Genomic DNA, 14702 nt, shown 5'->3' on the forward strand with positions numbered 1-14702 from the left:
ACGAGGAAAAATTGTTAAAAATACAACCATAAAAAGAGCAAAAATAATAGAATAGAGATTTAATAGAGTACAGAGTCAATTACAGCATTGTATATTTCTCAATCTCAACAAGAAAATACAGGAAAATACATGTACAGTGTTAAAATATAACACAAAAAATAAGAATAATGAGGCTTCAACAAGCAAATGGCACTATTTTGGGTGATTTCCATTCATCTGACAAAAGGACAAAAAATAAGACCTTTTCAATATATTTTGAATTAAAATCTGTGCAATACAAATTAGTAGTACAGATAAAGATTAGTACAGTAAACATCATATTGCCTGCTCAAAAGAGTTCAATATACAGTCTGAAATTTTCTGTTTACATAGTCCATATATATTTTATTTATATATTGATACAGAGACTGAGAAATACTCTACTAAAATAATAAATCTAACAGTGGCTTAAGAGCTTAAGTGGAAAGCACTGTAAAAATACACAGAATGCTAAGAGTAGACAGTAGAAGGTGAGGCAAAGGCCAGGTGCAATAAATGAGTCTTGAGTTCCTTTTTAATGGCGTCGACAGAGACAGCTTCTATATCAATGGGAAATGTTGCACAGTGTTAGAGGGGCCACTTCAATAGCATGATCAGGTAGCACAATAGCAGCACAAGGTTTAGCTGAATACTATTTGTGATCGTTATCAGTCAGCCATTAATCAAAGCAGCCAGTCAGGAACCTGTGAAACATTTTTCTGAGTAACTGAATCCCCAAGAGTGAGGTGCGTCACTCACTTTACCAGGCAGGAGATGAGCCGGTGCAGGTAGCAGGACAGTGGATCAGCCGTGGTTATCTATCATGAATAAACTAGGCCTCTGAGACCTGAGCGATAAACCTGGCTACCCAGAGCTTACTGGGACACGAGGATGGGACTGTTCCCCCCGGAGACCCCACACCCTCTGGCCAACCTTCCAGGGAGATTAAATGTTAGCTGCTTGGGATCTGTAAACGTAAACCAAACTTAGCTCCTATCAGTTCACCCTTGACTGGAAACCTAACCTCGGTGACTGAATGAACCAGTATCATAATTAAATCATCACTGCTTCGCTTTTACTGTGCCTGCAACCCTAACCACAGCAGGAGAGGGGTAAGAAGAGCGTGGCACTGCCGGTCTGTGATGACAATACAACCAAGAGATGAGAGGTGCTCTGAATGGACCAGCATGGCGGGAGCTGGTGGGGAAACAGCACCCACCTATCACCTGCTTAGACCTTATCTGGATATCTGCTATCTTTCTCTTAGTTACTCCTACATTACCTTACTTACCGCACTCCTTTTAAACATTGCTCATTACCTTGGAGAGGGGGTGCAAATATAGTTATTAAAGCCTCCCCTTAGACATGTTATAAGACACAATAAAAATACTTTATGTGAAGTTTAATATGATTTTCTTATTTTTAGAAAAAGCTGGGAGAGAATGTTCCTTCATCTTACTAGGAGGATTGATTTGATCAAATTAATGTTGAGGTTTAGAGGTTAAGTAAACAGGGTCACATGGTTGCCAAGGTACTTCAGGAGAAATAAATTAATAAAAAACAAAACTCAAAAAAGGAAATAAATAATAAAACTTCAAAAGATACTTTATAAAAATGTAGATGAAGGTCGGTCAAGTGTTTCACAGGAGTTAAAAAAAATACAAAATAGTAGAAACAAATGGTAAGATAACATCATACACTCCTGAAACACTCTTAAGTACTTTACAAGAATGAAACTCATTAAAACTGCAAATTAAACAACAAACTGAAAAAAAAGTACACACAGTGTCACAGATTTACTCAAGTTCTTTGAAACTGTTGAAAAGATATGATCATAAAAACATGAAAAATGAAAAAAATGAAAAAATAGTTTGAATAAAAAACAAAAGCAACTCTGAACAAAAAAGACAAAATAGTCTCTAAAAATGCAAATATTGATCATTTCTGAAGTTTCTTTAAATGTTTCCTGCTTCCCTGAATGTCCACTTTCAATCTTTTTTCCCCTGATGACTCTGTTTTCTCATCACTCCTGTGAATTTTGTTTAATATATCAGGATTTGCGATCTTTTCAGTTCAGATTTTTGGCAAATAGCTGAACTTACTCTTTGCATAGACATCATTCTGCACAGTGAAAACCATCACAGCAGATGAGGTGCTTGTTTTTCAGTGGAGTAGACTTATCTTGAACACATCTAGGGGTTTACATTAACATCAGATGTATGATGTACAGTCCTCAGCTGTCGGCCTCTAGGCTCATGCAATCATGGCTCATACGATCTACATTACCTCGGTGTGTGGTGGCTTGTTGCACAGCATGTGTAATGACTGTGGACCTATCAGAGCTTATCCCGTTGAACGCAGGATATTGAAGAGGGTAGTTACAAAGGCCAGACTTTAATTTGACCTCTGCCTGCCCTCTTCTCTGGTGAGGTGGCTCGTAGAAGCAGGCTTGTGGTTTGGGCAGTTGGTGATGAATGACTGTATTTGGTGAGCAGATTGTTACAGTTCCACACTAATTGAGGGGTCAAAACAAAGAGCAAACGTGGTAATTGAGTCTCCTCACTGTGGCTATAGAGCTTACATCGGCTCTTTTGACCCTTTAGCCTCTACTGCAGAGGAGTGTCCTGCTTCTCCTTATATTATTTCATTCAAACATAGCATTCATGTGTCTGTTAGTGTGAGGTTTCTTCAACCTTTTTTTTTTTTTTTACATTTTAATGGGAGTTTTCTTCTTACGTCAGTCAAGGGTTGAAGTGTAAAGAATGTTGCATACTCTACAAATTACAAAACTCTTTGATTGAAATCGGAGCTTTCTGACTGGGTTCTAGAAATAAAATTGTCTTAACGTAACTAATAGTCAGGTTGACACAGACCTTTAGATTAATCTGGGTTAATGGAGATACGCTGGCACTTTCACAGTAATAATTATACTAACAGCAGTCTACAGTCCAACTGAATGAGTTACCACTTGACTTAACAGGTCTTTCTTCATTTGGTTAAAAGTATAGTCAAATTAGAAAGTGATTTCTCAGATGAACTTTGAAATGTTGACCTTGACACTAAACACAAAATAAACATTTCAATAAAAACATAATCATTATTCAATTGAGTTGAATACAAATCAAATGAAGATTTTACTTGTTGAGTAAAGAACGCTGAAATAAAAGAGCTTTGTTTAATCTTTAGATCATCTCCTCATCTTGATACAAAATATATCTGTTTTGGAAACACAAGAGAGAATCATTATAAATTTACAGTATGTGATATTTTTTCAATAAAGTATCTAAAAATGACTACATTTATGAAGTATATGTATTATATTTATCTAACTTTCACATTATGTTTAGTATTTCCAACAGCATTCAAATTCAGAAACTTCAGTGTTATTCACTGTTACGGTTCGTTTATTTCAATGTCATGCATATATTCACTAAACGTGATGTAAATAGAACTGTGCAATATTTTTCAGAAGTGCCTTGTAATGATATGCTCTGAAACTAAGTTCAGTGACACTGTGTGTATGTCGGGTATGTTTAGGGTTTTTATTGTGAACACACTGTTTTCTACCAGTGTACTAGTATATGAGATGGGTTTTGTGAATCAACAGAATGATGGTCGTGATGTGAATTTGTTGGATTATTTATTATGAACAAATAATCCAACAAATTTACATCACAACCATCATCTGTGCTGTTATTTGTGTACTTCATTGTGACATATTCAGCATTCCTTCTTTTCTTTGGTTACATAAGGTTTAATTGGTGCTTGTCTTGTTATTTTTCCAAATTTCCAAATGGGTAGGCGACTCCCGATTTGAAATGGCCGACTTCACATGCAGCCATTTGTCTGAAAATATTCTCGCTATTGCAAGCCTTACAGTATTCAGAATTTCCTGAATTCCGATTGATATGATGTTGTGCTTTCTTCATATGCACCCATTATCAAAAATAGATGTGTTCAGTGTTTATTCTTTATTGTGAACAGTAATAACAGAAACTGTGGCTCTGCAATCCTCAGCAATTCATGTCTTTTGATATTGTTTGCTTGGTGACTGAAATTACTATTACCTTTTTAAGAAAACAAATACTTTTTGTGAATTCCATCAGGGTAGAAATATGGGTGTTTTCAGCTTTTGTACTTAATTACCTGCAGCAACAGTTTCAGAGCTTTGTTTTTTTTTTGTTTTTGTTTTTTTAAATCTGTTTTCATCCAAGTTGTACCAGCTACACTATCCCTTCTTCAGAGCATCAATGTAAGTTCAGCCAGTGTTTTATCTTGTCGTTAAGCTGCTATTCTATTGCCATTATATTGTACTGTAATATGTATTATTGGAACATTTTATTCCAAGTTGACACGACAGCATATGAATGGAAATCATGCATGAGCTGTGATTATCTCTAGTTTATCTTGTGTTTGTACATCTTAACCTGTCAGTGTTCTGCATTAGGGCTTGATGGTTGTATTTAGTGTCCTTATACATAATTAATCAATGTAGTTCCCTTTCTGTCTTCTCACAGTGTCAACCAACCAGCCGTGTGTGTGTATATATATATATATATATATACATATATATATATATATATATATATATATATATATATATATATATATATATATATATATATATATATATATACGCAAGATTCAAAGTGGAAAAATCATTTCCAGTCATCTTTACAATGTGTTATTGAACAGTTTTGTGAAATACAACTTCATAAATGCTATAGTTTATTCAGCGGTGTATCACAGAGTTTTTACTTATCTGTTGATATTTTGGTTGAACCTCATGCCAGTGGTATTTTGCCGAAGCAGAGGCCGGAGTGTTGCAGACAGGACCCTGTGTTATTGGATGGAGTTTAATGGATCTGTTGGCCTTTGCATTTGCTTTGCTCCTGAAACATGCGCTCAGCTGAGACTTGGGCAGAACACCATCCATTTACACCTAATGGCCATTGCCTTTGGATGTGGTGAGTTGTGAACAACAGTGCATGTGTGAGTGTGAGGTTGTGTATATGTGTGTGCAAATGTGTGTGTGTGAAAAGCTACAAGGACAAATGCATTCTGCATTTAATGAGTGTGGGCCAAAGGGAACCTGGGTAGTTAAAACTGAGAGTTGGCGAGACTATTTTGTCCCTTGTTACCTGACTCTTCTGTTGCACCTTTAAACTGCAACATGCTACTAAACTACTCTGATGGTCTCCCAGGACTGATATAGGGGCTGCAACCCTGTGTGAATGGGATTGATGGACCACATTAAACTCTGAGCTTCATCCTGCTTAAATGCACTTTAAATCTTTTCTGCTCCATCACTGTGGGATGACCACAGATTGTAGATTTATCCACAAGGTTGTTGGATTATTTGAACTGCACATTTGATATGTGTTGATATGTGGGTTAACAGTCATCACCAACTTGAATGTTTATTTATTTTACACAGAGGATGCATAGAAAGAAGATAAGATTTCTTTGTTTGCTTTGGCACATGTCCCAAAAGTCTCTTTAAGTGTTCAACAGTTTTCTTTAACCCCCCTCACTCCTGTCTAAGACGTCATTGTTTTAATACACAGAAATGTGGATGTTGTAATTACCATTTGCACAAACAAGACAGCAGCTTCATTGATATTCTGCTGCTGATAAGGCAAGAGCTTGGCAGCGAGACAATGGCCAGGGCCACCAGGGGTTCGCCAGCACCAGGGACACAGGCCGTCCTGCCTCCTCTGTCAAAGCAGAGGACCAACAAAAGCTGCCCGTCATTCACCGCACACTAGCGTTTTTAATTAATTTTCACTCAGCTCTCCTCGGAGTGCTTGTGTGGTGATGTTGACCCCCAGATCTGCTTGTGAATGTAGCTTTCTACCCAGCCATGGCTGTCAGAAGGTCAGTGGTACAGGCTCCCTGGGTGAGAGCCCTGTTTCCTATAGTAGTGGACTCTGGAGGCTGTGGCCATTGTCCTAACCGGTGAAATGCATGCATTGAGAATATGTGTTAAAGGTCGGTGAGGAAATTGGCAGTTCAGATGGACTTTTATTACAATATGCTAAACATGTTAATAGAATTGATAAGAAAATCTTGTAGGTGTGAATGGTGTAGTGTTCAGTGTTGTGACCTTTGTTTTAGTGGTTTCTGTTGTTGCTATCCTCTGTTAGTATCAATTTCTGAACAAAATCACATCTTATTAAGCTTTAGAAGGACGTTACACATCCTCCTCTAGCACTGAAATCTACACAGGAGAGTTTAACATTGCTCTCGCTTGCCACGCACAAGTACAAATGTGTGGAGCTTGTGGATAAGCCGGATCAGTCTTGATCAAATTGCTGTTGTCTTAAGGCCGTTCTTATTTGGATTAATTCACAAGAGTGGTTATACCCGCTTGGTCTGTAAATCTAAAGGACCTTAGGTTTCCAACCTTGCACCCCCAGTGGGCTTTGTGATCTGCCTTAGCTTTGGAGGATGAAAGGAAATGAGACTTGTTATTTTTGTTGAATGTGCCAACTGTGTTCAAGGGGCTTTTTAAATAAGTGCCCTTGACCTATTCTTACATTTATCCCAGCCTCCTTGTTACCCCTCTTTTGTCTCTGCAGGGGGCTAAATTTAGTCTGATTAACTAATGGCGACAATGTTGTTAGAAATGAAGGTTTTTGTGACTGCAGAGCTGTCTTCAAAGCCCTGCCATCATGCAGGTTGCTCTTTCCCTCTGCTTTCGAGTAGGAGATTAGACCAATAGTCAGCTCACTTACTTGACACTGATTGCTTAATAAGATGTGTTTTCACTATGTCTCCTTCAGTTTTATTAATTTTAGTCTATGTTCAGCCCTTTGTCCTGTTTTTCTGCCACCCAGATGCCAGAAGGATGTTCCCATTGAATCTTCCCTGAAAGCATTCTGTTGACTTTTAGAAATCAGGACCATGCTTCATTTCAACTTTTCTACACATGTATGGTTCCAATAGTGTTTCACCTACTCTCTTACCTTTTTTGCTTTTCTCAATAACCAGAGGATAGCTGGAGTGCATAATGGATATACAAAATTTTGGACTTCTCAAACCTTGACTGTTTTAGTGTGGAAGAGTTAAGAAAAGATTGTAGGTTGACGTGAGTATTAAATACCCTAAAATATTGGGACACATTGAATTCAGGTGTTTCATTGTTAGGACTTGGGCTACAAAATGATGTTTACAGGTGTCAGTGTGATAAATATCATTGCAATAAATATTTTGATTTCATCTTTAGGGTACATTTCATTTACATTGTCATCTACGCTTACAAAATACTTCAGAATTAGTTTTTCTTTAATTTAACTTATCACTGAAATTTTGATCAACTGTCACTGAAAAAGACAAAAAACAAATTTGACATTTATTGTGATAATTATTGACAACTGACAGGAACATTTTTATTATGATAATTAATGGGATTGGAAAGTCCACCAAACTGTAGGTGTGATGTGTCCCAATATTACAAAATATGTTAATATTACAAATGCTGTCAATCCTAAAACCAAACCATAAAAATCATTACATTATTGTAAATATAATGTAATACACAGTATTAGTGTAGCTATGATAGACATACTGATATGAAATATATTTTTGGTTTTCACACATGTTAAGTTTATGTATATATCAGAATAGTTTTTCTTTAATTTAACTTATCACTGAAATTTTGATCAACTGTCACTGAAAAAGACAAAAAACAAATTTGACATTTATTGTGATAATTATTGACAACTGACAGGAACATTTTTATTATGATAATTAATGGGATTGGAAAGTCCACCAAACTGTAGGTGTGATGTGTCCCAATATTACAAAATATGTTAATATTACAAATGCTGTCAATCCTAAAACCAAACCATAAAAATCATTACATTATTGTAAATATAATGTAATACACAGTATTAGTGTAGCTATGATAGACATACTGATATGAAATATATTTTTGGTTTTCACACATGTTAAGTTTATGTATATATCCTTGGTTCACAGAGAAATAATAGGGCAACAGTTTTCAGATGTGTAAAGCCAAATTCTGGACTATAAACTAAATTAAAATACAACTGAAATCAAATATTAAGGTGAAGGTAAATTTTTTGTGAATCCAGGGTGGTGTTATTTTAGACAGCTTTAGAAACTGGCCCTTGTGGCTGGTTGAGATGCTTTCTGTTCTGGGAAAGCATTAGATCTAATGGTGGACCATTTTGCTCACAATTAATAGAGGTCCCCAAGAGACCTGGAGCCTATAGACTTGTGGAAATACTGTAGCAGCCTTCAGGCAGCTGGAGATGTGGCTTTCTTCCCCGTCACTCACATTTGTCGTAATGGCACAAGAGCCTCACTGGATATTCCCCAATGCTGTGTCTGTGCATGAGTGTGTGTGAGCCCACTGCCCCAAGCATGTCTCATTTCAAAGTGCTGTCACTCCCTGCTTCCTGGCATCTATTAACACTCACCATTATCATGCTAATCTACATTGTATGATTACATAAAGTAATTTATGCACACTTCTATTCTATGGCTGCAAAGGGATGCATACTCCTATTGTTGAATGCTTTAAAAAGATTCATCAGATTGCTTTTATTTCAACTTAAAATGTTTGGTTTCCATCTTTAGTCTTGTTCATTTTGCCTTTGCTTTTTTCTTGCACTTTCCACACTTATCTTCTTACTTTATCAACAAAACCTGTAAAGCTCTCAAAACGATCTGCCTACTGGGAAAATAATAGCTAAACTAGCTAACAGAGCCATGCTGCTTTGTTCATGAGACTTCGATGAGATCACTTTCCTCACAGTTCTCCTTAGTTCCATGTCGGAAATGGTAAGAATGTTTTTTTTTTGTTGAAAGCAGAGGGCAAGAGATGAGCTCTCTTCCTCATTTATTCACAGCTAGTGGAGTAATTAGGAATGCAGAGGGCTGTTAAATTAAAACTGAATTGCACTTATTAACATTTTAACTACCAACCCCACCCTCTTTAGACACTAAACAAGGACAGTTTCAGCTCTAATATGCCTGAAGAATCCCGCTGAGGGGACTCTTTATGTATCTCTAAAACAAAGACGTTCTTTAAAGTAAGATCTCCCTTTTGTTTAAACAACCAAGCATTTAACATTCAGTGTAATATGCCAGAGCTTCCTCCATGCTGTCAGGAGACACACCATCAGAGCTTCTCAAACTCTTTGGTTAATGGAACACTATTTGTGGTCAGATTGGATAGCTAATGGTGGTCCCTTTGAGAGTAACTCTCCAAATTAAATAGCATGGATTCACATCTGTCAGACAAAACCAGGAGGCTCTTTGTAATCAATGACCCAAACCAAGAGAGGCTCCACAGGGGTGCCTCTGCTATGATGGCAGCGAGCATAAGGAGCCACCAGGGACGAAGGCAGCTCACCTGCACTAACAGCCACTGTGCTGGGCTTGTGGCGCAGCCTCGAACCTGCAAGGGAGTGCCAGCAGGGTTAATGTACATTTATAGAACAGGTCAAACTACTTAAGCCAGGCACTGATTTATAATGCAGGAGTGCAATGTGACTAAACTGTAAAGGGAATTCTTGTTTTTCTGTGCAAACATTGCCGTCGGTGTTTTGTTAAAATGTTGAACCCCATTAATTTTATCACTCCCCCTCTCTTGTTTCTCTACGTCTTTAAATTTTGTTTGGAGGAGAGACTAGCAAGACCTCCCGCTGTTGTGGAGAATTTCCTCTCGTTGTTAATTTTCCCTGCTCCATATGGCGCCACAGACACTTCACCTGCAGGCTGTAGCAGGCCGCGCGGCAGCCAGCAGACATCCTCAGGCTCAGGCTGTCATTTACACAGGCCTGTGCATCTGTCTGAGCAGAACTGAGCACAACTGAATAGAGACAGCTCTTCCCTTCACCTCACAGCCTGAGTCCAGCACCAGCCACCTGACAAAACCAGTCACTTTTTCTGAAACAGTCAAATATAAAGGCAGTGGCAGGTTCAGCTTCACAGAGACTCGTATCTTCACTATCGTAAAGAGTAACACTGGAAAAAAGCCAAGTGCCTCATGCCAAATGTGTGTCTGTCAGCCTGTCTTTGCACATGCATGTAAGACTGTGCATGTGTGTGTTTTCAGGGAGTTTGAAGTTTGCCTATGGCAGAGCTATGGAAGAGAGGGTTTCATCCTGGCTTGTCATTGATTAGAGAAGGGTCTTTAATTCCATCCCACCCCATGTTGTGATTCATTTGCATTCTGTGTCAGGAGGTAATGGAGTTTTGCTCTACGGTTTGCTCTGAAAATCTTGAAGATGTGGTCTAATGTGCATGCAGCCGCTAGCAAAGAGCTTTCTGATTTATTATGTTTCTTGTACAAGCTCATTTTTCCCCCCTTCTTTCTTATCTTTGGGTAAAACTATGTGCTTTTCAAACAGTTTGAACAGATGAGAAGTTCTACTAAGATATTTGTCATCACTATTATAAAAATATCTGTAATAGAACTGTAACATATAATTGCTTCAGGATTGTAGTTTTCTGTAGGTTAAGTATGCACCAAAACAGGGCTCTGGCAGTTATTAAGATTAAAGCTCAATTTTAGTCTGTAACTCAGTTTCACTAATATCCAATCAAGTAAATAAAATTTTGGTCATATTTAATTAATATGTAGCACCAATGTGAACTAATAATGTTTTAATTGATAACAGCGATAGTAGGTTTTATAGAATACATCTTTAAATTATATAATGATTTTATTATATCACAGAACTATTGGAAATTGCCATTTTGGCATGAATTTGGTTGTAATTTGATAACTGCTACCTAATAACTAATAAAGGCTAAGGGCTCTCACTGTTCCTCATCATTTCACAGTGTGCCCTTATTTTCTATGAATCTTAAAAGATTCTGTTCACAGAGGTCTGATTTTCCCATTATGTCTGAGATGAGATATGAGGTTAGGGAAAGCTACTGGTGGGGCTGGATTGGCTGTGGGTGGGTGTGTAGGGTTGGTTTTCTGAGCAAAGTTGGGAAAATGTGGTGATAACATTTGTCAACCTCTGGGGGAGGCCGTGTTCAGGGTCACAGCTAAATCTGTGTGCCGCGGGCATAAGGCTAGCCCATAATTCCAGCACAGACGAGCAGAGAGCTGACCTCAGTACAGCTGAGGCCAAGCCACACAGATTTCTGCCCACCTGCAGGATCGTCAATGGGATAACAATGAAGGAGAGGGGAGAGACGGGGGTCTCTCTCTCTTCTCCTCTTCCTTTCTTCTCAGTCTGTCTGTGGAGACATCTGAATGTCCTTGCACACGGACTGTCTCGCTGCTTTTTCTTCACTCTTCCTCAAAAGAATATAGCTGTTCACAAAAACAGTGTGTGGTGCTTTTCAAGAGGGAAATGGAATTTTCAAGGCATCACTGCAAATACTTAGGCCATTAAATGAATAACTCAATAAATATCCCAAATGACAAAAACTGCAACGTTACAGTTGCTATCCATTTTCATCCACCTATTGATTTTCTATTATATTAAAGTGTTGCATCAACATGCAATCATGTTAATACATCTTACCTATTGTGAGTCGTGGCTCATTCAGCTGATAAATATGTAAATTAAAATGTTTTATAGTTGATAGCCAACATTAATCTCATTTGGATGTCTTAAACCAAATTAAATGAGAAAGTGTAGCACATAGCAGTTTGGAAAGTGTGCCTTGAATTCATCTCTGAATTAAAAAGGAAATGAGCAGGGGACAGAACTTGCTTTTTTATTACAAATGTTAATGAAAAATGTTATTGACTTGAACAAATGGAAAATACACCTGGAAATGTATATTAAAACCCCTTTCCAATTTCTCTCTCTGCGTAGTTTGCAATTATAGTTATTTCAGCAATAGTGAAAGAATTAATTTTGCGTGCAGACTGATAATGTTACCCGTGTAAGAAGAATGGATATTGTGTTGGATAGGGGGTCTCTAGGTATTTACAAGAAGTGGAGAGAGCAAAGCTTTATTTAATTGAGAGAATGAATCAATAACAGCTTTAAGGCTTTGTCAGAGAGGGCCTTGCAAAATGAGCAAGTAATTTACTGTGGACAATTTGAGACCCTGTGGATAGTTGATTGAAAGAGTGTGTTCTGGATGTTAAGACCATCAAGTATGCCTAAATACAGGTAAAAACTTACATATGACAAGGACAAGCACTTCCATGGATGGTTAGCTTAACTAGAAAAATAGGAGTATAGTGAAGAAAGAATTTGTCAATACTCTTATTTCTTTTCCTCTTTACAACAGTGGATGCTTCTTTGTCATAGTGTGGATACTTGTCCTTATTTAAACGTCTTGAATCCTTAAATAAGAGGGAATACTATTCATGTGCTTTCACTTTCATGTCATTGATTTAACAGTTAACCACCAATATTACAATGTTTATAAACATTTTAAAAGTTTTCAGCTCTTTTGTTATATGAAACGATGCCAAAAATGTGTGTCTACTTCTTTATAAGAAGAATCAAATAGATTTTTTCTTTAAACTGCACCAGTTACATCTTACAATCCTGTTTTTCATGATATCTATAAAATGGTGCTGGATGTTGGTAAATGTTTCCTCAGATCTCTCCTATGCATCATTGCTCTAAGACCATCACTGAGAACCTTTCTTTAAAAAATCAATCTTTAAGGTAAATTAGTCTCTGTGCACACTGGCAGCCACCCCAGTATGTAAATTCATGTGCTAATTCACAACATGATTTCATTTCAACTTCCAAGCAAATGAGATTTTAATTGAAAATGAGATCTTCTATAGTCTCTCGCTGGAGATGTGCGGCAGGGGAATGATACTTTTCACAAATTGTTTTAAGAGACACAGAGACTTTTTTTTCTTTTTCCAAGCCATTTACAAAAAGATTGTATGTTTTCTCAGCCCAGCATTTCCCCACAACCTGGAGGTTAGTGAAAATGCACTGTGAAATTAACATTGTGCTTCATCTCCTCGTCCGTCTAAAGAGGCGGGCTATTAACATTTGTGTATTTTCATTATGTTAATGGTGTTAACACATGCCCAAAGATTGCCACCAGTGGTGCAGTAATTTTGTCTTGCTGATCATAAAGTGTCCGAGTGGGTCATTTTGATTATGACACGCTAATTACATATTGCCTCTCCTCTCTGTATTCTTCCCTCCAAACTCAGAGCGACCTACAGTCTTTAATGGTAAGCTTTTATGAGTTGGAGAAAAGAAAATAGCAGGAAAAGATCTCTGCCTATGTTCCTGACGGCTATGTCGCACCCATGCTTCACTGCTTCCCTTTAAACTTCCTAAATTGTGTTTCACAATAAATAGATGCCCAAGCCTTTAACTGCCAGTATTAGATTAGATACCATTAGATGTAATAGAAAATTCTCTCCCTGTAATATTTTCATAAGAGTTTGAGGCATTTGATTAATCTGACCACATTTTATTGCATTAATGATTTTTTTTCCTTTCCACTCTGCTGTAAAGACATTGTATACAGGCTAATGCTGTTTTCTCTCTCCCCTCTCTGCTCGCTCTCATTCATCCTCAGCCGTTATTGCAATGCATTGTTGATGAGGTGAGTCGGCGTCTTATGTGCTTTCACTCCTAAAGTCATTCCTAATGGAGTGGAAACCTTATATTTTGTTTCCTAATGAAGCACAGGAGTGGCAGACAGCTTCGCTTGGGCTGTCCTATGGCTGCCTGCAGGTTGAAGCTACCGGCCCGAGCCAAGCTGCTCTGAGGGAGCCAGCAGGGGATGTTGGGGCTGGGGCAGCAGACACTTTATACATGAACTTATACATAGGCCGGAGCAAATTTGTTAACAAAAGTCTACAGAAAAGGCCAAAATCAGTCCTTTTAGACAAATCCAGCAGTCTGATTCCACTGCACATCATGGTGTAAAAAACACACAGTGCATCGGCAGCCCCATAAACCACACTACAGCATTACAGAGCACTATTTCCACTAAAATTATAATCATTTCATCAGTAAAAAAGGTTCAGTTTTTATGGCCCTGATCACTGCTTAAAGCTCTGTTTAACTACAACCTGAAGTGATAGGTCTGCGCACAGTCCGTGGAAAACTATCTGAGCTATTCTGAGCTGAGGTTTCACAGCAAGGTCACTTTTAAAACAAAATGTCTCTTCCGCTATCTAGGTCAGAGCACATTCTGTTACTTTCTCCGAAACTTCCTTCCTTCCTTCCTTCCTTTCTTCCCGCCACGGCTTATAATTAAACACACACAATTATCCCAAATTTAATGGGATTTCAGAACCAGGCTTTTATTTAAGAGGTAATGAATAATATTTTAATTGCATATGTAACTGTGAGATCAAAATGTGCTTCTCTCATCACGTGTAATTACTATGCCTCATTTTTCCACACTGACTGTGATACTCTGTAAATGTGATCAATAGCTGATGAGTGCAGATTGTCATTTTCTCCTCTGTTTTTGAGGTCAGCGTGTAACAGTTACTAATTGTGAAATGATCCAGTAGGGAAACGCAGTGGCATAAGCACAGTTAAAACATATGGCTAGCGTCCTATTGTTTATTGATGTCTGTAATTAATGATATAATGCATGCCACTGAAGTAAGTTGACCTCTGAACCAATCATTATTCAGAGTGTAGCAGCATCAATCAAACTGTGCTTTTCTCAGATCTATTTCTGTACACCCCCTCAGGGACAGACAGAGCACCCACTGTATCCTCATTTGTATTCAG

The 14702-nt window shown here is 37.8% G+C and overlaps 1 protein-coding gene across 2 annotated transcripts in view; it reads left to right on the plus strand.

Moving 5' to 3' along the window:
* The window catches only part of skor1b (SKI family transcriptional corepressor 1b), a 46732-nt gene that overhangs the window by 17545 nt on the left and 14485 nt on the right, over positions 1-14702 (plus strand). The window contains exons 5-6 of one of the 2 annotated variants that reach the window (XM_030137435.1): positions 13154-13174; positions 13528-13554. The exons of the other annotated variant lie outside the window; for it this stretch is intronic. The gene's annotated coding sequence lies outside the window, so the exon portion shown is untranslated. The remainder of the gene's footprint in view (positions 1-13153; positions 13175-13527; positions 13555-14702) is intronic. 2 annotated transcript variants of the gene reach the window in all.

Source organism: Sphaeramia orbicularis, chromosome 6, assembly GCF_902148855.1.
Source record: "Sphaeramia orbicularis chromosome 6, fSphaOr1.1, whole genome shotgun sequence".
Lineage (NCBI taxonomy): Eukaryota > Metazoa > Chordata > Actinopteri > Kurtiformes > Apogonidae > Sphaeramia > Sphaeramia orbicularis.